We start from the raw sequence: 24657 nt of genomic DNA on the forward strand, positions 1-24657 counted from the left end.
AATTTTATGATAATTTACTTATCTGCATCATATTGATTTATAAAAATATGAAAATTTATTTCTCATTTTTAGGCTATTATAACCCAATATAATGTCTAGTTAAGATTATACTTTATGGAATTTACGGAGTAACATGACATACCTTGAGTAAATTTTGTTTAGCATATATGCTTAACATATGAGAATAATTAAATAAAAATCACATCTAAAAACTGAAATAACTATAATATCATAACTGCACATTTCCTATATATTTAATGAAAAATACTGCTAAAATTAATTGGTTGATAGATTAATATATAATTTTATTTTTGGAAATGAAGTAGATAATATTAAACAGTTATAAAATGAAACAAATTGATATAGAATGCATGTAGTATAATTGTACATTTTTAGTATAATTTTTTTGCATAGTACAATTCTTTTCCTTGCATATTATTTTGGTATTATATAACGTTTATCTGATTTGATAAATATTTTAAATTCTTTTTGGAATAAGATACACAGCCTTGGCCTGGTGGCCCAGTCGGTTGGATCACCATCCCATACACCAGGAGGTTGTGGGTTCGATTCCTGGTCAGGAAACATACCTAGGTTGTGGGTTCAATCCTTAGTAAGGGTGCGAATAGAAAGCAATTGATTGATATTTCATATTTCTCTCTCATTTCTCTCTCTCTCTCTCTCTCTCTCTCTCTCTCTCTCTCTCTCTCTCTCTCTCTCTCTCTCTCTCTCTCTCTCTCTTTTTAATAAAAAGCATATCCTCCAGTGAGGATTTCTTAAAAAATCATACATAAATTCTAAAAAAAAAAAAAAAAAAAAAAGTACAATTTTATCCATAGGTTTTAAACATACCTTGAATTTTTTTCATAGTCCTAGGAAATATTCAAATAACTTTTAAGTGAGCCAGTCCCTTTAAACTGTTTCAGATATTTAAAGGTCTATTTCTCTCCTGCTATTATCAAGACCTGAAAAGGGGAGTTGAAATAGCTTTTAAAAAAATAGCTTTTGCCACTATTTAAATATAAGGAAAACAAGTCATTCTTAGTGTTCATTATTTCCTACTGATGATACGTTTTTTTGTTTTTTTTTTTACTTGGCTCTTAAGCAAAGAGGCAAATACCCTATGAAGGCACAGAAGCTGAAACATCATTGCGCATCATTTGCTTAAAGCTATGCAGAGGCCAGGCCTAGGAAGGGCCCAAATAGTGTGTTCACATGGTCACTATATTCTGAAAATCTGTAATAATAAGATAGTGAAACCCTGTCTGTTCCCTTGTTTCACTTTGGCTTCCCTTCCTTCATCCTTCCCTTTGTGCTTGAGTGGCCTTGGGCTTTTTGGAGGAAGTGACTAAAAAAGGGGGAGAGATGCAGATATTTCTACTTTGGGTTTAACGGGTATCTTTATGACTCGCTGCCAGGTAGTCACGACCACGTGTACTTATTACTTTAGCTGTCCTAATATAGAATGGCTTTCAGGAGTCCTCCCCACATTGTGACATAATGTGAACTTACATGCCGAGATGTGAACTCGATGATTAAGTATGCTGCTGGAAATTTGTGAGCAGCAGAGGAAAAACAAGAAGTTAGTCTGGGGAAAGTTCTTTCAAATTTTTCAGCTAATGTAAAAAAGAAATTTATAGTAATGCCCCACATTTGACAGCAACCCTAAAGAGTCACCAGATATTACCAATAATGATTGTAAAACTGTCAAAAAGTGTTCTGTGTTATCAATGCTAAGGAAAACAGTTCCATCACTCACGCTAGAGGAAAGACTGATTATCTTTCTACTCAGTCTATTGGAAATGGTGTTACCAAACTGTTACTATTAAATGAAGAATGCTCAAAAAAAATATGAGGGGCAAAAAACAAAAATAGGGACTTTTTCATTTGGGTAGTGAATAAAACATGCCATTTTTCTGAATTTTGTGATATTTGTGGCATTTTTCAGCATTTTCAAATTTGAAACCAAGATAATTTGTTGGGAGATTTTCCCCTCAACCTAAATAGTCACTTTTGTACATAAGTTTGTATTCTTTTTAAACAATGAGGGTTTTCAAAATTTTATAACCTTCAAGTTCCCAAACTTAGATGGCCTCTATTCAAAGCACAGTGCATCAGTAGTTGGGGGATGGAAGATGTGAAGTCATTCAACAAAATTGCTACCCTGTTTCCCCGAAAATAAAACAGTGTCTTATATTAATTTTTGCTCCCAAAGATGCACTAGATCTTATTTTCAGGGGATGTCTTATTTTCAGGGAAACACGGTATCATCCCCACTGCTCTCACACCACAAATACCCATTGTTACTATTTTAAACAGAAATATGTGTGAAACAAGAGGAAATGGAAAAGCTATAGTTTTATGGTGACCCGATTGACCACTAAAGTGAATTCTTCAAAACAATATATTGAATTTTCTTCATAGTTGGTTCTCTGGTTTGTTGTTTTTAACATCCCCAGGAAATGCCTTATTGAAAGATTCGGGATGGCGAAGGAAGGAAACTTTTTTTTTATAAATGGAGAAGGGCTACTGCAAAAAGGAATGTAGGAGAAGAGAACCTGTGTGATGCTATCTAGATGGCTGCTGATACCAGTAACTTTTAAATTTCCATGCTCAGTCAATTCCTCGGAAAGTCCATGAACACATTTTAGGGCAGGTGTACCCTAGTTTAAATCTTTTCATTTTGTAAGAGATAGAATGGGGCTGTAGACCAACGATGGCTACACTCATAAAGCCATCTGCCAGATGTGAGCATAACATCCAATTGGTACTGCATCTGTCTCTGGCTCCTCCTTTCTCCCTGCCTCTCCCTAATTCATTTTCTTTCCTCTCTTTCTCATTTCTTTGTTCTCTAATTGTCACACTGTTCACTCATTTGGTTTGGACATCCTTTCATCCAGCTGAATTCTTTGCTTCCCAACCTTTCTTTCCTGCATTCTCATTCTTAAAAACAAAACAAAACAAAACAAAACAAAAAAACTTACGAATTGGGAATTTTTAAGTTAGTGCAACTTCAAGAGAAGTTTTAGACTTACAGAAAGATGGCACAGGAAGCACAAAGGTTTCCCATAAATCCCTCCCCCACACACCCACACACTTTCTCTTATTATTAATATCTTGCTTTAAAAAGTGTGTTAAAATCTTTACAATTGTTATACAAATATCGACACATTATTAATAACTAAAGGTTATACTTTACATTAGGGTTCAAACTTTATATCTATAGTTCTGTGGGTTTTGACTAATGTCATATAGCCACTATTATAGTATCAAACAAAATAGTTCCACTGTCCTAAAAATCCTCTGTACTCTACCAATTTACCACTTCCTAAAATTTCTTTCCCCCTAAAATTACTTATTCTTAAAAACAGTACCATCCAAACCAAAATTGCCCTATGTGGATGATATAGCTCACTTGTTTGAGCACTGTGCATATGCTAATTCCCTGTCAGGGCACATGCCAGGGTTGCAGGCTCCATCCTTAGTAGGGGTTCATGCAGGAGGCAGTTATCAATGATTCTCTCACTCCCCCTCTCTCTTTCTCTCTCTAAAAAAATCAATAAAAACATACTAAAAAAACAAACAAACATAACCACCTAAACCAAAATTTCCCTATGTGGCCATCAATAGAAAATAAAATGGATTAATTAATTAACAGACATTCTTATAGATGTTTAATAACAATAACTCATACACAATTAAATATGTCATTTGATTATCACAATAAGTATAATTATCCTGACTTATATGAATAAATATGTAGAGTTTCAAAAGTCCAAATGTCTTGCTCAAGGTTATATGGTTAGTTGAAGATGGATGTGGTTGAGCCAATGTCCATATTTGCTGATGGTTGAGCAATGGTCTCTTCACCCTACTACCTCTTAAATGCTCTTTAGCTTTATCAGTGTGTTTAGAGGAGAATGATTTGTGACTGCTACTTTTAAGAATTCTTTTAGTCCCTGTTTATGGCTTGTTCATCAGCAGGTAGAACTTGGGTTCCCCCATAAAGACTTCAATGATGCATATAAGTAATTAATAGCATATCCCTCTAAAAATCCTCTTTGAGTGAATTTTAAAACAATCTACTACTGCCCCGGCTGGTTTTGCTCAATGGATAGAGCATCAGCCTGTGGACTGAAGGGTCCCAGGTTTGATTCTGGTCAAGGGTGCATGCCTGGGTAGCAGGCTCACTCCCCAGTAGGGGGTATACAGGAGGCAGCCAATCAAGGATCCTCTCTCATCACTTATGTTTCAATCTCTCCCTCTCCTTTCCTCTCTAAAATCAATAAAAGTATATATTTTTTAAATGTTCTATTATTTTATCATCCATTGACTAAATTATTTTCTCTTATTTCCAACACTGCCACCCAATATTTAGGAGTATATGATCCTTAGTAAAGTTCTAGTATCAAATATTTTACAATAAAATTATTTTAGTTAGGTAACATCTCAGGATTTTTAGTTTCATCTGCAATCCTTCATTCATATATATATATATAAAAGTATATGTGTGTGTGTGTATATATATATATATATATATATATATATATATATATATACTTTTTAATAACATATTTAAATTTTCTTTCAGAGTTGAGATAGTATAGTTTCAGGTGCATAACCCAGTGATTGGACATTTACGTAACTTACAAAGTGATCATCCCATTAATCTTGTACCATCTAGCACCATACATAGTTATTATAATATTACTAAAGGCCCTGGGGGAGAGGGGTGTCCCTCAACCCAACCTGCATCCTCTCCAATCTGGGACACCTCCAGAGATATCCAACTGCCTGTTTAGGCCCAATCCCTGCCGCCACTGGGAGGGGGATTGCGACCCTGCAGAGCTGAAACCCCAGCTCACGCTGCCAACGCTGGGAGAGAGATCGAGCCCTGGGGGTGCACCCCACTGCTGGCTGAGAGCCCAGCCCTGGCTGCTGCCACTGGAAGGAGATCGGGCTATGGGGAGTGAATTTGTTTTTGTTTTTCATAAAGGGTCAGGAGGACCTCTAGGCAGCATTATGCCAGGCTGCTTTCTCTGTAGGCTCTCAACGGCAGTCCTCCCTGAGACTGGGGGACTCCAGCAGAGCTGAGAGGACTGGGCACCAGTATCTTGTGGCTATGGGTACAGCCATTTTTGTCGCAGAGTGATGGTTAATTTGCATATTACTCTTTTATTAGATAGGATTGATTATGTCCTCTATGTCAAATAAGAATTCTTTTAAAAATTATAAATTAGCAAGTACAGAATAGTCATGGCTATATCAAGCACATATAGGAAATATAGCTATATATTTTTACTATAGAACTGGTGCATGAAATTCATGCATGGGGGGGGTCCCCTCAGCCCAGCCCAAACCCTTTTCAATCTGGGACCCCTCAGGAGATATCCCTCTCAAAAACCTGGACCAGTGGCTCCTAATTGCTCACCTGTCTGCCTCCCTGGTTACCCCTAACTACCTCCCTAGCTGGCCTGGTCACCTCTAACTTACCCCCACTGCCAGCCAAGTTGCCCCCAACTGCCACCTCCCTGTCTGCCTTGTCACCCCTAACTAACTCCCCCCCCCCACCACCACCGCTGGCCTGGTCATCCCAAGCAGCCTGCTTATTCAGTCATTTGGTCATCGCTCAGGCTGGCCCTGGGGGGCTGGGGGGCTGAGGTGACTGGGTGCTGCCATCTTGTGGCTGTGGGTGCTACTATCTTTGAGGGCGTGGAAGTCAATCAGCATATTCCCTCCTTATTGGCTGTGGGTTCTGCCATCTTTGTGAGGGTGTGATGGTCAATTAGCATATTCCCACTTTATTAGATAGGGTTTCAAGTTTTCAAGTATTTGTAATCTGCTTATTCTTATACAAATGATAACTTTCTAACCTGTGTAGAGACAGACTCAGCCATGCTTTGTTTTAGTTTTTGCAAATACTGTTTAATGCAGAGAGCACAGTTTTGTTTATGCTGACAGCTGTGTGAATATTTTTACTATTTTGAGAACTGAACAGATTGAATTTGGGGTGTACAAGCAAGATAGTACATTGTTGCTGGCACAGTAGCACTTCCTTACAGATTAATAATAGATTTTCTTCTAACTTTGTCAGTGATACTACCAAATCACAGAATGATGTCTAAGTTCAAAAACTTTTTACAAAATGAAATGATGAAAGTTCTTTAAAATCCTAATAGTTATTGGTAGACAGCAGGGGTGGGGGTGATGCAGGAAATAATATTTGAGCCAGATTCTTATTTCTAACTCTCATTTTTGTTATAAGACAGACATCTTTGGGGGCTGCTGTTATTAGTATTTCTTTCAAATGACCAGTATGTCAGGATGACAAGTAACTAACATTAGTAACATTGAATGTTAGTAATTGGTTATTGTAAATCAAATTTCAAAGTTAGACCATGAAAACAACTCAACTTGTTCTAGTCATTGTGGGACAAATTTCTTTCATTAATAGATTGTTTAGAGCACCTTTAGGGTTAGAGAAAAATTGCTCAGAAAACACCACGATTTCATACTTAGCTCATCTACCTCACCTCCAGGCACTGTTTCACTTTAAATTAGTACTTTATATTAGTGTACATTTGTTACAATTGATAAACCAAGTTTGATATATTATTATTATTAACCAAATGCTATAGTTTAAATTATAGTTCACTCTTTGTTTTGTACAAGCCTGTGGGTTTTGAGAAATGAATAATATCATGTATCCATTATTATGGTATCATACAGAGTAGTTTCACTGCCCTAAACATGACCTGTGCTCCATGACTCATCATATTCCCTCTCTCTGAAAGCCTGCCAACCACTGACCTTTTTAACTTTAGTTTTGCATTTTCCAGAATGTCATATATTTGATCTATGAAGCCTTTTTACACCAGCTTCTTTCACTGAGGATTATGCATTTAACTTTCTTCCATGTATTTTTGTGTCTTACTAGCTCACTTATTTTTATTGCTGAATAATATTTCATTATATGGATGTATCCCAGTTTGCTTATCCATTCACTGGTTGAAAGACACTTTGCTTAAGGCTATTTTGGTCATAAATAAAGCTGCTATAAATATTTTCATGCAGATTTTTGTGACAAGATAAGTTTTCTTGTCACAATTTCAGTGAATGTGATTGCTGAGTCATATGGTAAGACTGTTTATATTTGTACAAAACTTCCAACTGTCTTCCCAAGTGGCTATACCATTTTACATTCCCACCAGAAATGAATGAGTGTACTTGGGGTTCCATATCCTTGCCAGCATTTGGTGTTGTCAGTCATTTGAATTTTAGCCATTCTAATGAGTAGAGTGGTACAGTTGTTTAGATTTTTATTTCCTTAATGACATGTGATATTAAGCATATTTTCATATGCTGACTTGCCATCCGTATATCTTCTTTCATGAAGTGTCTGTTCTAGTCTTTTGCCTGTTATTATTATTATTTTTAACTGGATGTTTGGTTTATTTTCTTATTGTTGAGTTTTAAGAGTTCTTTGTATATTCTGCTTAACAGTCTTTTATCAGGTACATATTTTGTGCCCTGGCGGGTGTGATTCAGTGGTGGAGCATCAACGTATCAAAGGGTCATGGGATCGATTCCAAGTCAAGTGTTCAGACCTGGGCTGCAGGTTTGATTCTTTGCTCCCAGCTGGGGTGCGTGCTGGAGGCATCCAGTCTCTGTGCCTCTCTCTTATTGATGTTTCTCTCTCTTTCTCTTGCTCTCCCCACCTTCCTTCCACTCTCTAAAAATCAATGGACAAAATGTCCTAAGGTGAGCATTAACAACAACATAAAGAAAAAACAAGTATGTGTTTTGAAAATATTGTTTCCCAATCTGTGATCTTTCATTCTCTTAACAGTGTTTTTCACAGAGCCGTTTATCATTTTAATGATGTACAACAGCAATTTTTCCTTTCATAGATCATGCTTTGGACATTTATCTAAAAAGTCATTGTCAAGGTTATCTAGATTTTCCTTATCTCCTAGGAGTTTTATAGTTTTGCATTTTACATTTAGATATGATTGATTTTTTAGTTAATTTTTGTGGAATATGTAAGGTCGGTGTGTAGATTCATTTTTTGCATGTAAATGTTCAGTTGTTACAGAACCATTTGTTGAAAAGACTATTATTTTTCCACTAAATTGCCTTTGCTCCTTTATGAAAGATCAGTTGATAATTTTGCTTTGGTGTATTTATGGGGTCTCTATTCTGTTCTACTGACCTTAGCAATTGGTTCATCTAAATCACGGGCAAAAAAGTTGTTCATAATTTTTTTTATTCCTTTAATGTCCAAGTACTCAGTAGTGATAGCCCCTCTTTCACTTTCTATTTTAGTAATTTGTGTTTTCACTAATTATTATTATTATTATTATTATTATTATTATTATTGTTTAACTTGGTTAGGGGGTTGATCAAGTTTACTGAACTTTTCACAGAACCAGCTTTTGGTTTCACTGATTTTCTCTGTTAATTTCCTGTTTTTAATTTCATTGATTTGTATACTTTTTCCTTTCTGCTTACATTGGATTTAATTTGATCATTTTTTTTTCTAGTTTTACAATGGAAACCTAGATTTTTGAGTTTAGTTATTCTTATTTTCTAATATATGCTTTTCATGTTATGCATTACCTTGTAAGCACTGCTTTGCTGCATCTTGCAAATTTTGATAAATTATACTTTTAATTTAAACATTATACATTTAATTTAAAATATATTTTAATTTACATTGAGAATTCTTTGATCCATGTGTCATTTAGAAGTGTATTGTTTAATCTCCAAATATTTGGGGATTTTCCAACTATGTTTTTATTATTGACTTCTAGTATAATTCCATTGTAGTCTGAGAATATACTTTATGTGATTTCTACTTTTTCACTTTTGTTAAGATGTGCTTTATGGCCCAAAATGTGATCTTACTTGTTGAATGTACAAATAGTATTGTGAAGAATGTATATTCTGTTCTTTTAAAATAAAGTGATACTTAAATATCAGTTGGATAAAATTGACTGATGGTGCCATTCATTTTAATTGTGTTCTCACTGATTGCCTTCTGGATTTGTTAATTACCTATAGCAGGACATTTAAATCTTAACTATTTGTCTATTTTCCTTTCAGGTTTATAAATTTTTGCCTCACTTATTTTAATTCTTTGTTGTTAGGCACAGACACACTTAAGATTGTTATATCTTCCTGAAGAATTAATTATTTTATTATTATATGATGCCCTTCTTTATTTCTGATAATTTTTCATGCTCTGAAGTCTGCTTTGTCTGAAGTTAATACAGCTACTTCACTTTGCTTTTTTAATTGTTAACATGGTGTATATCTTACTCCATCCAGATACAGAATTCTAGGCTAGTGGATTTTTCCCCCAACAATTTAATATTCATGCCATTATTTTTTACTTGTTAGGTTTCTGAAGAAAAGTCTAATGTGATTGTTATCTTTATTGCCTCTTTAGTTTAGGTCCTCTCCACCCCTGGCTTAATTTAAGATTTTCTCTTTGACTTTGCTAATTTGTAGTTTGGGTATGATATGCCTAGGTGGAGATGGGCTTTCCTACCTGGTGATTTCTGAGCTTCCTATGAGGTATGGTGATGTCGGTAATTAATTTTGGGAGATTATCATCATTATTATTTCAAATAGTTGTTATGGGTTTCTTTTTCCTTTTCTTTCTTTTTTTTTTTCTTCTTTTAGTAGTCTCCTTTCCTAATTGTCCCATACTTCTTGAGCATTCTGTTCCCCTTCTTTTTTATTTTCTTCCTCTGCTTTTCAGTTTTATGTTTCTCTGGTCAGGAGTTAGACTGTGTTTACTGCTTACACCAATTGCAGGTATCAGCAATTTCCTTTTTTTGTCCTATTTATGTCTCTCCTATTGTATTTGGTTTCCCCTGTAGACACCTTCTTAAATGGAAAGGGAAGATTGCAGTTCTTTTTGTTGCCATCCCCCGTTACAACACAGCAGCCCTGTTGATCTGGTGGTAAAGTGTGGGAGGAGGAGAAGCACTCCATAAGCTTATGATTAAGTCTCAGACTATTTTTTTATTTCTTTATGATTAAGGTCTTACATATGTGCCCTCATCTCCCCATTAACCCCTCAAACTGCCCCCCCTCCCAACTCATCCCATTTCTAGGTCTCAGACTTTTAATGGGCCTGTGCCTCTGGGCTGTGATCTTTGCAAGCATTTGTTTCTCAGCTACCGCAACCACAATTTGGGTCACACAGGAGGACTAGAGGGGACTGCAGTAGGGTCTTTTCCATCCCCCATATCTGTTAGGTTTTGATAAAACTGATGTTGGTTAGGCTCTGCTAACATGTTTTTCTATGGGGGCAGGCCTCTTTATGGGAGAACAGAATGATAGGTGGATTGCAAAATGGTTGCATTTTCTCTCCCTCATGGAAACATGAATGACTTTTTCTCTCACCTTTACCAAGATCTTAGTGGGGCTCCCAGAGGTAAATTGTGGGGCCTTTTCAGACTGAGATTCTGGGCATTTTCATCTCTCAAACTATTCCACACTCAATCTCCATCAATTAATTAACTACTGTTTATGTTTTCCTACCAGCCCCTGGCTCCTGGCAGTTTCTGCTCCCAAACTGTGACTCTCAGTATTCACCCCTCTCTCCAGGGTCCAGGGCAGCAATTTGCCCTGTGATCTCAATTCTCTCAGAGATCTAATAAAAGTTATTAATTTTCCATTTGTTCAACCTTTTTCCTTATGAGGACTGGAGGAATGACTTTCATGCTGTTTACATGTCAGACCAGAAAACAAGAGTTGATTTTTTTTTTCATCAGTCATGGTACAGTTATAGGAGAAGATTGATTTATTTTCTTAAAGTAGTTGTTTCTGTGAGTCTCATCAAATTTTGTCACCTTAGGGGTCACCATGGACTAAGGGTCCCCAAACTTTTCTAGGCCTACAGTTTTCTATTATTAATTCCTTAGGAAATTAGCACTTTTGGAAGAACTGAGTCGCATTAATTAAAGTCAGGAAAAATTAATACATTACAAAAAGCTGACTTATAAAATAATTATTAGAAATGTAGATGTCAGAATAGCTATTTACTTAGAGTATATGACCTAGATGAGTAGGTTAACAAGGAAAAACAAACATGAATTAGGGTACTAAATAAAGAAGTAAAGGAGAGAAATTGTGTATTTATTGTTATGAAATATTTTTTTAAATTTCTTTATTGATTAAGGTGTCACATATTTGTCTTCAACCCCCCATTCCAATCCCACCCACCCCCCTCCATTCATGCTCTTACCCCCTATTGTTCTCGACCACTGGTTAGGCTCATATGTATGCACATAAGTCCTTTGGTTGATCTCTCCCTTTTATCCCCATGTTATGAAATATTTCTATCAAACAACTGCATCCTTCATGAATTACCCATGCTTCTCTGAGGGTATTTCTGGCCAGAGGTTATCTGCACCATCCAGATTGGATAATTTTTTCTAGAGTGCTAATTTCCCCTCTCCCACTACCCCCCGCATTTGTGTTGTTTATATATCAGTATGACATTTTCTAAGCTTTGGCTTTCTTTATGTTTCATAAGAACCACTACCCATCTGCTGTGGCAGCATCTATTTAGATAAACTTAATTAAGTAGCAGTTTATCTTATTTTCTCCTTAGTCATAGTTAGAAAGGCTGTATGTCTTTTTTTATTTTTTTAAATATATTTTATTGATTTTTTTACAGAGAGGAAAGGAGAAGGATAGTTAGAAACATCAATAAGAGAGAAACATCAATCAGCTGTCTCCTGCACACTCCCCACTGGGGATGTTCCCTCAACCAAGGTACATGCCCTTGACCAGAATCGAACCTGGGACCCTTCAGTACACCGCCAACACTCTATCCACTGAGCCAAACCGGTTAGGACAAGGCTGTATTTCTTGAGGTAAGATTTAAGATTCCTTTCTTTTGTCTTGACCACATGAATCAATGATGACTAAGTGACCAGTATTTGTCCGCTCCTGTGGAGGTAGCAAAGGATAAGATGATAGGACAGACCCATCACTGTCCTCAAACGGCCTACTCATTACAAACCTTTCCTTTATGTCTAATACATCCATTTTCTGCAGCCTCTTATCACCACCCCTTTTAAAAAAAGATATTTTCACCAGGTGTTAAAATTATGGAAATAGATGTTGAGCTTTGGAAGCATGGATGCCAATGCTTATCATTAAGTACCGATTTATGAAATTTTATTCTTCTTGCTGAGAAATGAAATTGTATTGCTCAGATTCAGTAAAATTGGAATAATGCCATATGAGAGTTTGGCTTCTGGGATCCCAAAAGGACAGAGACTCTCATCCCCTGTCTCCTCAGTTATTACCTAACATGTTATCTTAAAATCAAGAACATCCAGGCCATGAGGTCCACTAAAATAGAAATGTGTCAAAGCTTGAAGAAGAATTGATTAAAAAGTCAGAGAAGTCTAAACCATCCTTACCTTTGTAACTGGCAATTGTAACATGTTTACTATATTTTGTTTCAATTTTTTTTTTTTTTGGCCAGGAATATGGTGTCAAAAATAGTAAGTTCAGGTGTTATGAACCTCCCCTGATAGATACTTAAGTATTAGAGCTTTTATTAATAGCACCATGCCCTGTTAATCATTTTTGTTTACTTTTTTTAAAAAGTGGAATCATTGCTTATTGATGCAAAATTCTTCCTTCTTTATCTACAAAAAATATTTATAGAAGAATCAGTATTTCACAAATGTCAGAATTTTTCTAATAAAAATAGATGCTTATCTAGGCTAATGCTTAGGAGAATGTAGGTTTTATATGTTTCCTTGAGCTGTGCTTGAGCTTATTTTTAAACAGTGAGTCATTGTTATTTGAAATGTTGGTGTATGCCGCATAAGGGGATGGTTGTCAAACCCCAGCTTAGGATAGAAAACAACACCTCATTCACTCACCCAAAGCATGGTGTATGTACAAATGCCAACCAAATTGGAGTTTTTCCCCAGCCTTCAATTGTTGATGTGGTTATGTACAGCTGCAATGGGCAAAAATGTCTAATATGATTTTGAAAGGCAATGATCAAGCAAGTAAATGCTGTGATACTATCCATTATATAGTTTCCTCAATGAAAAAAATCTAGAGTAGTCCACTGGAACTCTCTGCCATGTTGAAACCGTTCTATATCTGTGTTATTCAGTAGGATAGCCACTGGACACATATAGCTAGAAGGAAGCATCTGTAATGAGGCTAGTGTAATTCAATTTTCAATTTTTAATGTCATTCAATTTTAATTCATTTGAATTTAAATAGTTTCTTATTGTTAGTGATTACAGTATTGAACTGATCAAGAGAGAAAATCATCACACATAATGGAATCAGACTTGTGGAGAATAAAGTTACTAAAGGATGATTACATACAATGAGAAAATAGGTTTAAGAGGTTCTGGAGTTAGTAAAAATGAATATGTATATCAAAGTCAAATAAGGTGTATTTAAATCTGAGTTCTATTACTTCAGTAAGTAATATTGAAAACTTCATCAGCCCATTATATTTCCCTCAGCCTCAGTGTCCTACTTTGTTAAGTAAGTTAATGAACATAGTAGTACTTAATAAATTCTCATTAAAGAAAAGATAGCATTGTGAAATTATTCTACTCTTAGAAAAAAAAGCTAATAAACACACTTTGTAAAGAACTTCCTTATTAATAATTATCTAGCTTACAACATTTAGTGAGTTTTTAGAAAATTCCAACCACACGTGTTATTCTGTTTTAACCTAACAACAACTATATGAATTGATATTACTATTATTAGCTTCATTTTAACATAAAATATTCAGGCTGAGAGATTAAAAAACATGCTTAAAGTCATATAGTTATGAAGTAATAGAAACAGAATTTGAATTTAGGTATCTTCAATGCCAAAAAAAAAAAAAAAAGTGTTCTTATGTGAATATGATCTTTTTTTCTGATTTTTTTATTTATTTGTTGATTAAAATATTACAAAAAAAATATTACATATGTGTCCTCATTCCTCCATTAACTACCCAAACCCCTCCCAGTCATGCCTTCACCCCCTTGGTGTTCATGTCCATTGGTTAGGCTTATATTTACGCATACAAGTCCTTTGGTTGATCTCTTCTCCTTTCGCATACCCTTCCCTAGCTTCCCTCTGAGGTCTGGCTTCTCTGCCTCTAGATCTGTCCCTGTTTGTCAGTTTATGTTGCTCCTTATATTCCATAAATGATTGAGATTATGTGGTATTTGTCTTTCTATGACTGGCTTATTTCACTTAAATGACTGGTTGTCTCTTCAACCATTCAAAGTGTAATATGCTAATGATATGCTAAGGCTGCTCAACTGCTTGCTATGATATGCTTTGACCACCAGGGGGAAGATGCTCTGACCCATAGTTTAGCTTGCTACTGGGGTCTGGTCCATCCGGACTGAGCGAGATGGGCTAGACATGCCCTGGAGCCCTTCCATGATTGCTCCCTGACTGGTCAACCTCCCATGATCGCTCCCTGACCGGTCAACTTCCCAGCCCTGATTATGCACCCATGGGGTCCCTCAACCTGGCCTGCACCCTCTTGAAATCCAGGCTGAGGGACTCCACCCTTCCAGTGCATGAATTTTGTGCACCGGGCCTCTAATATAGGGTATAAAAGCCCAAGTGACTTCTGACCATTTGACCACTTGCCTGGTAACTATGATGCACAATGACCACAAGGGGGCAGATGCTCTGATCAGTAGAAGAGGGAACCTGATTCCTCACAGAATTGGCCGTGAGTTAGGTTGCTGCTAGGGCACTGTCGGCCAAAATCTGCTTCACCTGCACCCTGGACTCAGAGAGGAGGGAGCCTGAGTCTGGGGTGTGTACCTGAGAACCACTCTCCTGCAATCTGGGAGCCCTTGGGGGATGTCGGAGAGCCAGTTTCAGCCCGATCCCCAGAGGCCAGGCCCAGGGACCCCACTGGTGCACAAATCCATCCACTGGGCCTCTAATTTAATATAATTTCTAAAGTATGTACCAAAAATAATTCCAGAAGTATGGTCTGAGATGCAAAAAGTAATGCCCAGGAAAAATCAGCAAAAAAAACATAGCTAAACATTTAGGTAAATTAAAATATATCCACTGCTGGCTTTGCAGTTATGTGGATTGGTAGCTAGGAATTCAGATTAGATTATCTTGAGCTTTCCACAGGATTAAATTCGGTTCAAAGAATTATCATTGGATGACCAGAATAGCTCATTTGTTTAATAACTTCAAGGTGTGTGTATGTGTGTGTGCAAACATTTTCCAAGGGCTCAAAATGACTGACAATATTTTCACTTAATTCACTGTTTTCCCTTTGTTCCTTTGCCAGAAACCTGCAGTGAGTTCATCCAGTTCTGAACAGGCAGCACCTGCTCTGCTTTACACTCAAATTCCATCCACTGGGTGGTATGACCAATGACATATTTCCAAGACTCTGAAAAGCATATGAACCTAGAATGCAAATGAGGATTCACAGTTATTTGAGCTTCAGAGATCATTGGAAACAAAGACTATATCCAAATCCACAGCCTGTTTCATTTCATTTTTAACATTAACTAATAATTACCACAAACTTCTAGGTTTTAAAAAAGTTAAGCCTTGTCAATTATGATTAAAAATAAATTTCAAGAAAAGGAAAGTTAAGTGAATTCAGTCCACATTTCACTTTTTATGATCAGTGATTTCTTGGTAAAGTAAAAGCACTAAGAGAGGAAGTTTGATGGGGAAAGCATTTTCAGGATTTTTACAGCTCATGATTAAGACAGATACTAATGTAAATGAAGTTGTGTGTGTCTTTTATAAATGTATTTTTATTGAGTTTAGAGAGTGAGGAACAGAGAGGGAGAGAGAGAAACACCAATTTGCTGCCTTCTGCACACTCCTTACTGGAGATGGAGCCCACAGCCCAGGCATCTGCCCTGACAGGGAATTGACCAGGTGACCTTTTGGTGAACAGGATGACATCAAACCAAATGTGTCACATTGGCCAGGGCCTAATTGAACTTTTTAAAAACTGCATTTTACTGCTCAGTGCAATGATGATCCATGTCCAACCAAATGGTTTATCATCTTCAAGGTATACAGGAACAAAATAGATAATTAACGTAAGTAGAATTTTTAGCTTTTCAAAAATATAAATATAAAAGAAAGAGCTATGTTCTAATAGTTGTCCTAATCTGTGATATAATTTTAGGTATAAAAAGAAATTAGAAATTTACAAATTCTGCTATTAGAAAAAACACCTCATACCATCCATCAATCAATAAATTGATATGTAGGTAAATAAATAGATCAAGATGGACAAAGATGACTATTCCCTATGACCATTTGGAAAAATTTGTCACGTTAATAAACTCAGGCTACTTCACTACCTTCATGCACAGGGCATTAGGAATATATGCACAACATTAATTTTAATTAGTCTTTCATTTGTTTGATTTCTTTTGGCATTTGTGGTTTTTATAGCATAGATGATATGATTAATTTATATTTTCCTAATTGGACAGCTAAATATTCTTGTATATACTAATTCTGCACAGTGCTTAGATGTTTTTTGAAAATTCTAATAAACTAATTAAATCAACCAACACACAATCCAATTTATGATTCATCCATCATTCATCTGCTGATTCCATAACCCCTTTTCTGGTATGCATTAGCAGACTATATAAGGAGAAAAATAACACTATGATAATGTTTTGTGTTATATTTCCTGTACTGGCTGATAATTGACATTAGCAGGCTATCATTCCATTAGAGAAAGAGCTGAACAATATCAATTATTGGGCTAAATTCCTTTCATTCCGTGGTCTAAGGCAAACTAATATCAGACTTACAGACTTATGATAATGTAGTCCGTCAGTCTCCTCACCCTCTGCCCAATTAGGGACAACTGCCCTTCCGTAGTGAGTGATGAGAGGAAGCAGAGACTCTATAATCCTGCTGGCCTTCACAATTAGAGAGTGAGCTTGAAGAGATGGTGGTGTTGAGCCTCTCCGTGGCCTGGAAGCACAGGCATTTGCTTTCATTAACGTGTCTGTTGAAATAACACAGCTCTTGCAACAGACAACCAGGTATGCCTCTACCAAAATCTTGCTATAAAATTCTAAAATATTTAAATATTTTTAAAATATATATCTGGAAATGTTTTACAAATAGTAGATTATATAAACATCAGGGTATGTGTGAAATAAATTTGTCAGGAAGCTTAACATTGTTGTCATGTATTTTTGTTGTCGTTAATAAAATCCTAAACATGGTCACCTGTTCAGAGTTTAAAAATTCCCCAGCTTAACTTTCTAATCAATTGCATTTCAATAAGTTATGCTAACATTAGGGAACTGGAAATCTTGATGATTATTATTTAATACATAATCCCCAAGGATTAGAGAAAATGTAAAATTACCTGCAAAAACAAACAAACAAACAAAATTGTAAAAACCAATAGACAGAATTTTCTGGCTGTTTGTTTGGTTTAAATAATTCCTTACCTCTGAACTTCTCTGGCAAAACTAAATTATAACTAAATTCAACAGTCTTTTATATAGAATGGACAGTGTCAAGGAAGTCCATGTATTGCCATCTGCTGGTTGGTTTTCAGAGATTTCATGATCTTTCTTTTTGAAGGTCATGTACAAAATATAAATCTCCACAAATAATATTAAAGTTCCAGATCACAGCTTGAATATTAGAGATATTTAGTCATGCCACAGTTATGGGGGCTTTCTAATCTCACATCAATGATGATGGCTCTTAATTTTCCTTGAAGTTTCAGTGTACATATTTAAGAAGCCAGACCAACAGTGAACAGAGACCGGGGACAGGGGAAGAAAGTCAAGAACTAGCATCTGTAGGGGGTGACACCACTTATGAAACACATGTCTTGAGGCATTTCAAATTATTTTTGGCAGGTGTATCATAAACAGAGCCTCAGCCTATATCAAGGCACTTGGCCATTGTAATTAAAATTACATTAGAAAAAGCTCCTGCTGTTTCCTTCTGAAAAATGCTGACAGAGACTTCCTCCAACAACTATGACAGTATTCCCAACACCTCTGCATTTGCTATTTCTGTGGCTGCAAACACCAGCATCCATCTTTACATTAGTAACGTTGCAAATTAGGGAGGGCAGGGAGATGCCCCAGCATAATTATACACAGTGTGCCTTTGGGTTGGAGGGCAGCCTCTTCAGAGAGCAGCAACGGAAGAAGAGGCCATTTGGTTTTTAAAACTCAAAAGGGAAAGTGCTTTTCTGAGCTAGGAAGAAACTGAAACGATAACATCACAAGTAAGGATAAAATGCCAAAATGGTGCTAAAGCTGAGGGAGACGAGGCTTCAGTGTGATACCAAAAGAGGTAATGCCATTTTATCTTGTTTCATGGAACCTGAAGCATTTGGTAGAAAGCTATGTGTCTGGAATAGTTAAATATCTGGAGACAGAGAAATAAATTAAATGACTTTTTTAAGACCTGCAGTCATATCATGGTAAGTGATAAATGCAAGCAATAATGCTTCAGGACTTTCTATCTAAACTTAGTACTCATAAAAATCAAAAATAGTGGCAAAAGGTGACAGCTGCTTCATGGATCAAAATACAAGCCTTCTCCATCACTAGAAGACAGTGCTAGATATTTTAAAAATACTTCTGGAGACAAAAACTAATGGCAAACATTATAACTAGGAACAGGACAGGAAAGGGCCCTGAGAATTTGCTCTGGTTATTGTGTCCACTCGCCTCTGCCTTGATATCCCGTTTTCCTAACTCGGGTTGAGGCTCTACAAACTTGTCTTAACGAAGGGCTCACAAAAGCTCTCCCTGAAGGGAACAATCTTAAATTGTCAAACATAATCTGGTTCCCATTAGATTAAGTTGCTTTAAATAAAAAATGTCTGTCTTCATTTTAATAAATTAAACAGTATGTCATTCTTTGTCCTTCCTTGTGCTTCTAAAACTCTTTTGATTCATTCATTTGTTTATGCCCCCTGAAATGTTTATTGAGCACATGCTTTGTGCCAGAGATTTATCCAGGCACTAGAGATAGAACAGTGAACAAGTCAGACACAGTGTATCCCCTTATAAGATGTATTGTAGTTGGGAACACAGATGATAAAGAATTAAAAAAAAAAATGATGATGAAGTAAATAGGAGATGTAATGATGAACAAGTGTGTGGAACAAAAGAGATATTAAACAGCTAAGTCAGGACACTACCAATTTAAAGGTGTGTACACACAATTCCACAATAAATAATCAATATTGCCTTATGGAGAAAAAAAAGCTCCAAAGATGCACATATACAGTTGAATTTAAGGAGGGTTGTCATTGACATTTGGCCTCTGTGTATAAATTACCCTTTTTGTAAATATCTTAATTTTTACATGTACCTTATGACCAGAGTTCTGTGAGCATTATAATCAGTTTCACGACAAGGAAAACAGGCGAAGCCTCCTGGAAGTTAGCATACTTTTACTCTATAGAACTTTCACATTGTCCTACCATTACATCTGGGTCCCTCTGTTTTGACTTAGAGTCCCTGACCACATTGCTGTCTTCAGGGACTATGTATCCTACCTATATGTGATGAAGGGGAAACTAAATTGTAGACATGATTGGAGAGATGCTATATAAATACAAGATAATATGAAAAAAATATAGAAGATACCAATTGTTTATAAAGACACAACCCTAGTGGAAGGACTGACTGGCAGGACCTACCAGAGCTGAATGTGCACATGTGCCATATGAGGCATCATTTCTACTTCTAGCAAAACATACAACCTAAAGGACATAACACTGAATACAGTCAATAAAAGATATATATTCGATATTTTTTAGAAGCATGATATATAATAGTAAACAGTTATAAACTACCCAAATGTCCATCAACAACTGAGTGGATAAATTGTGATATATTCACAGAATGAAAAACAGCGTAGCAATGAGAATGAATGAACTACAACTACAAGCAGCAATATAGAGGAGTCACAGGTGTAATACTGAGCCAAAAAAAATAAGGCACAAAAGAGTAAATATGATATGATTCCATTTATAGAAAGCAGAAAAGCAGGAAATAATAAGCAATGGAAATAGGATTTTTTTTTAAGTGGTTCCATTTGGGGTTTTCAGAACAAGAGGAGAGAAAAGTGGGGACTTGAGGTTATTTACTATTCTTGACATTTGCTTTGTGAACTTTCATACATATGTGCACTTATACATAACATATACAAACATTTATTATATTTTGATTAAATAATTTTATTTAAAAATGAGAAGAAATACTAAGAAGTTTTAGTATTTCTATGTCTCCAAGTCTAAAAAGTCAATAGTCATTGAGCCAGAATCAACTCCACAGTAATCTGCATTCCTTCCCCTACAATCCTTCCCAGGCCTCTATAAAAACTAACCAATTCACCGGCTAGCATGGCTCAGTGGTTGAGCACCGACCTGTGAACAAGGAGGTCATGGTTTAATTCCCAATCAGGGAGCATGCCCTGGTTGTGGGCTCAATCTCCAGTGGGGGTGTGTAGGAGGCAGCCAATCAATGATTCTCTCTCATCATTATGGTTATATCTCTCTCTTCCTCTATGAACTCAATAAAAACATTTAAAACAAAACAAAAACAACCCAACTAATTCTGACGTTATTTGGTAAGTTTTTCTTTGTCATCACTTCACCCATTCACTTTAAAGTCAAACTATGATAATGATTTGCTAATGAAGACCCATTATTTTAATTAACATGCTCCCATAGTAGATTGCAGTGTGGTACTATTTCTGTGACATGTTCAGCAGACAGAAGTACTTTGGGACTCTATTAACAGTAGTTTTAGAAATAGCAGGTAAGTAGTTCTACTTCTTTTGGAGAATAAATCATAACTTTTGGATGGAACAGCTTTGGGGAACAGGGACCAGGATGAAGTTCTATGCCATTAAAGTGTCTAATAATAGAAATGGAATAAACCAGTGCCTTAAACTGTCTGCAAGATGGTTTAAAATGGAAAATATTCTCTCATCTCTCTCTCCATAAGTCCTTTAGTGATTTCATATGATCTTTCCCCACCCAATTTTCCTTCGCCAAGTCTTCACTGCCAAGTAAACTTGGTGCCATTTCTCACATGTGTGCAGGAGGCAGCCAATCAATGATTCTCTCTCATCATTATGGTTATATTTTTCTCTTCCTCTCTGAATTCAATAAAACAAAACAACCCAATAAATAGTGTTTATTAGTCATAAATACTTTGAATGTTAAATCTGGTATGGTATTCAAGAGGCATGGTCATTCTGTGTGGTAATATTTTAGTAGAGCTAAACTAGTAGTATTCCCTTTATCGTAAATGTTCATTATTTTGCAATGCAATTTCACCTCTACTTAAAAGGATCCCTTGAAGCAGCCTTGTTATTTCATGAATGGAGAAAATTCCCTTTCAGCTATTTTTCAAGTTATGGGTGTCCAACCCCTACCATTCCCTCTGCCTTCTCCCTCCGTTGTCCTGTTTTCTCTAGAATCATTAGAATGGAGTAATTGAATTCCAATTTCACTTCAACTGGCATCCTGTGACGTTCTTCCCAATGAGGCTAAACATCTGCCCCAATATTTCCATGTTCTGTTCTGGCTGTGATTTATATGGTACCACTTAACTTCTTTTTAAGAAAATAGTAGCTTGACAGCTGGGATACACAGACAATCAGCAGCCTCCCAGTATTTAATGAAAGGAGCAATTTGAATTAACACTCAGACCTCAACAGTGTTACTTAATTCTAGGGACTATTAAAGATAATGTTATTGAGAACAGCCTGATAAAAGGCAAAACAGGTTTGGGTAACAATTGATATAACCTATATCAACATAGTTTATCTTTTGGGACTACAAATTGGGGCCACTTGTGTCAACATGATTTGACATGCTTTTTGTGTTTGTTTTTTCCCCCAGGAAGATAAAACCTTAAAACAATATATTATTTTACTGCTTCAAGAAATTCTTGAAAACCAATTTATGCAGGCTACAGTTTGTTTCTGTGGGCAATAGCTCTCCCGTTGGGACAATAGGTTGCTCACTTGAGCAAAATCTCAACTTTCCATGAAACAGTTTACTTACCAAGTCTTGCAACAAAACCCATATCTTGTTGTATACATAGATCCTATGCCATACATTTGTCTAATCTCATCTTTTGCCTCTCTTGAAAGAATTGCCTTAATCTGCTTGAGTCCAAACTTCCAAATTGTGTATCCTCTTCTGATTTTCTACTTAGACACATCAAGCCATCCATCCATCTGTCTAGGTTGTTTTCTTATTACAGGAAGTCTGACTGACAGTTTTGTTGGTATATGGTTTTTCTGGTAACTTATAGTCAACAAGAAATAGGAAGGAATGGTATTACTTAATTACCAAGGCTGGCTTGACAATTAAAAAATTGTTGGATTTTAACCATAAGGAATGCATGCTTAATGAGTTCCTTTATTTTATAAGTATTTATCTATCTAGTCATAAGTACTTTTAATGTTAAATGTGGCTAGATATATAATTATCACCTAATTTTAAAAATCCTCACAAGAGGATATTTTATTGATTTTAGAGAGAAAGATCAATTGGTTGCCTTTTGTACGGGATCCAACTGAGGACTGAGCCCACAACTCAGGTATATGACCTGATTAGGAATCAAACCTGTGACCTTTAATGTACAGGACTACACTCCAACCACTGAACCACACCAGCCAGGGCACATCGTTTAACTTTTTAAAAGGCCTGACAAAAAAGAGAAAAAGCTGTTTGATTCTATAGAAAGCATATTAAATCAAAGGATTGATAAAGGTGGACCTTAATTAACATGGTTAATAAAAGGATAATTATAACCTTATTCAATTTATTTTTACCATGCAATTAGATTACAGAATTTTAAGAAAATCATACCTTTCAATAAAAAAGAAAATAACGCAACCTTAACTCTAAACTTATTTTTGAAATCCCACTCAGACTTATAACTTAAAGAAACTGTAAACTTATTTTTGAAATCTCAGTCAGAATTATAACTTAAAAAGCAATTGTCAGGTAATGGACTAATGGTTTAATTTATCCTCAAGACATTGTTAAAAATAATAAAAAGTAGTAAACTAAAGTACATTCATTCTGGAAATAAGATTTCAGTTATGTCTTTCTCCAGAAAACTCCAGTTTCAAATCTGGACAAAATTCAAAAACATCTACTGTCCTCATTGATGTCTACATATTACTCAAGGAGAGAGCTACTCAATCCATTTATAATGTTTTTATCTAGTTACTCATATATGAGATGGTACTGGCATATGAGAAAGGTTTTGAATATTTCATACTATTATGATTGAAAAAGGAAATCTTCAAGACATTAACTCACTCAACAAATATTTTGGGGGATCTTACTCCTTGGCTAGGATGCTAGGACAGGTTATTCTTAAAAATAATTAATTTTAAAAACAATCCTATAGATCTCCATAGATGACGAAATGGTTTGATCACACCATCACCTGAATGGTGCACTTGACATTATACCACTTTAGACTGAAGAGGAATGTTAAAATAATTTTTATTTTAGGATGTCAAATTTACTAAAAAATAAGATTTTCCCATTAAGATCTTATTTTGAAATTACTAAACTAGGCCTTTAGGCTCTCAAATAATTTGCTTTGTGGTGCTTTTAACTATATTTTTTAAGAGCTAAAAATGTTATTTAAATCTACAAAGGAAAAATTTGAGAAATCTTAGAGTTAAAATAATGATAATAAAATAGCAAGATAATCTATGCAGTTTAATCTACACAAGTAGATTACATGCAGAGAATGCAACCTATTTACATACGTAATAGGAACTTTTGTGAACATATGAGCTCCAAATTACTTTTCTTTCTAATTAAATTAATGGGTTGTCTAAGCAAATAATTCAGCTCCTTGCTTTGGTTAGGCTATGAAGTTGAACTTTAATGGCGTCTACATGCTGAAAACTGCTACAAACACAAACGTTCTTGATAAATAAGTTGATTCTCCCCTTAATGGTTTTTCATCAGTTATTGACCAATCATTAAGGAATGAAGGCTAGAGTTAAGAAACAAATACTCACCCAGATACAATAAAATTTCCCATATGTATTTCCCCTTGATTGCCCTTATTAGTACACAATTAAACAGCAAAGATTCTATAAATATTTGCTTTTTCACAATAACCCTATTTATCATAAAACATAGAGTTGTTTTGATATTTTTATACATTTTAGCTTATTATTATTAGCATATACTGAATATCATAGTGGTTTCCCAATATTGGCAAGGGATTCAGATCATTACTGATATGGTTGAGTGAGAGTCAAAAGAATAGACATTATATAGTCATGGATCATATCCATAATCTGGGTATCATTACCTATTTATAACAGATCCCACATGTCTCCATGTAGAAATGAAGATATAATGCCTGACCAGGCTTCCTTTTTTATGGGAGAAAACTATGTTATTTTATCACTTTCCACTACTTTGAAATATCTGAAGTACAAATTACTATCTGCTGAGCAAACAAAATGTCTATATAAGCAAAATGTCTATATATATAAAAGTGAAGCAACTAGAACGTCAGAAGAAGTGGAATGACCAGTTGCTATGATGTGCACTGTGACACCCCACTGGCCTGATTGGGA

Source organism: Pipistrellus hanaki (genome assembly GCF_964339955.1).
Source record: "Pipistrellus hanaki genome assembly, chromosome: 1".
Classification (NCBI taxonomy): Eukaryota; Metazoa; Chordata; class Mammalia; order Chiroptera; family Vespertilionidae; genus Pipistrellus; species Pipistrellus hanaki.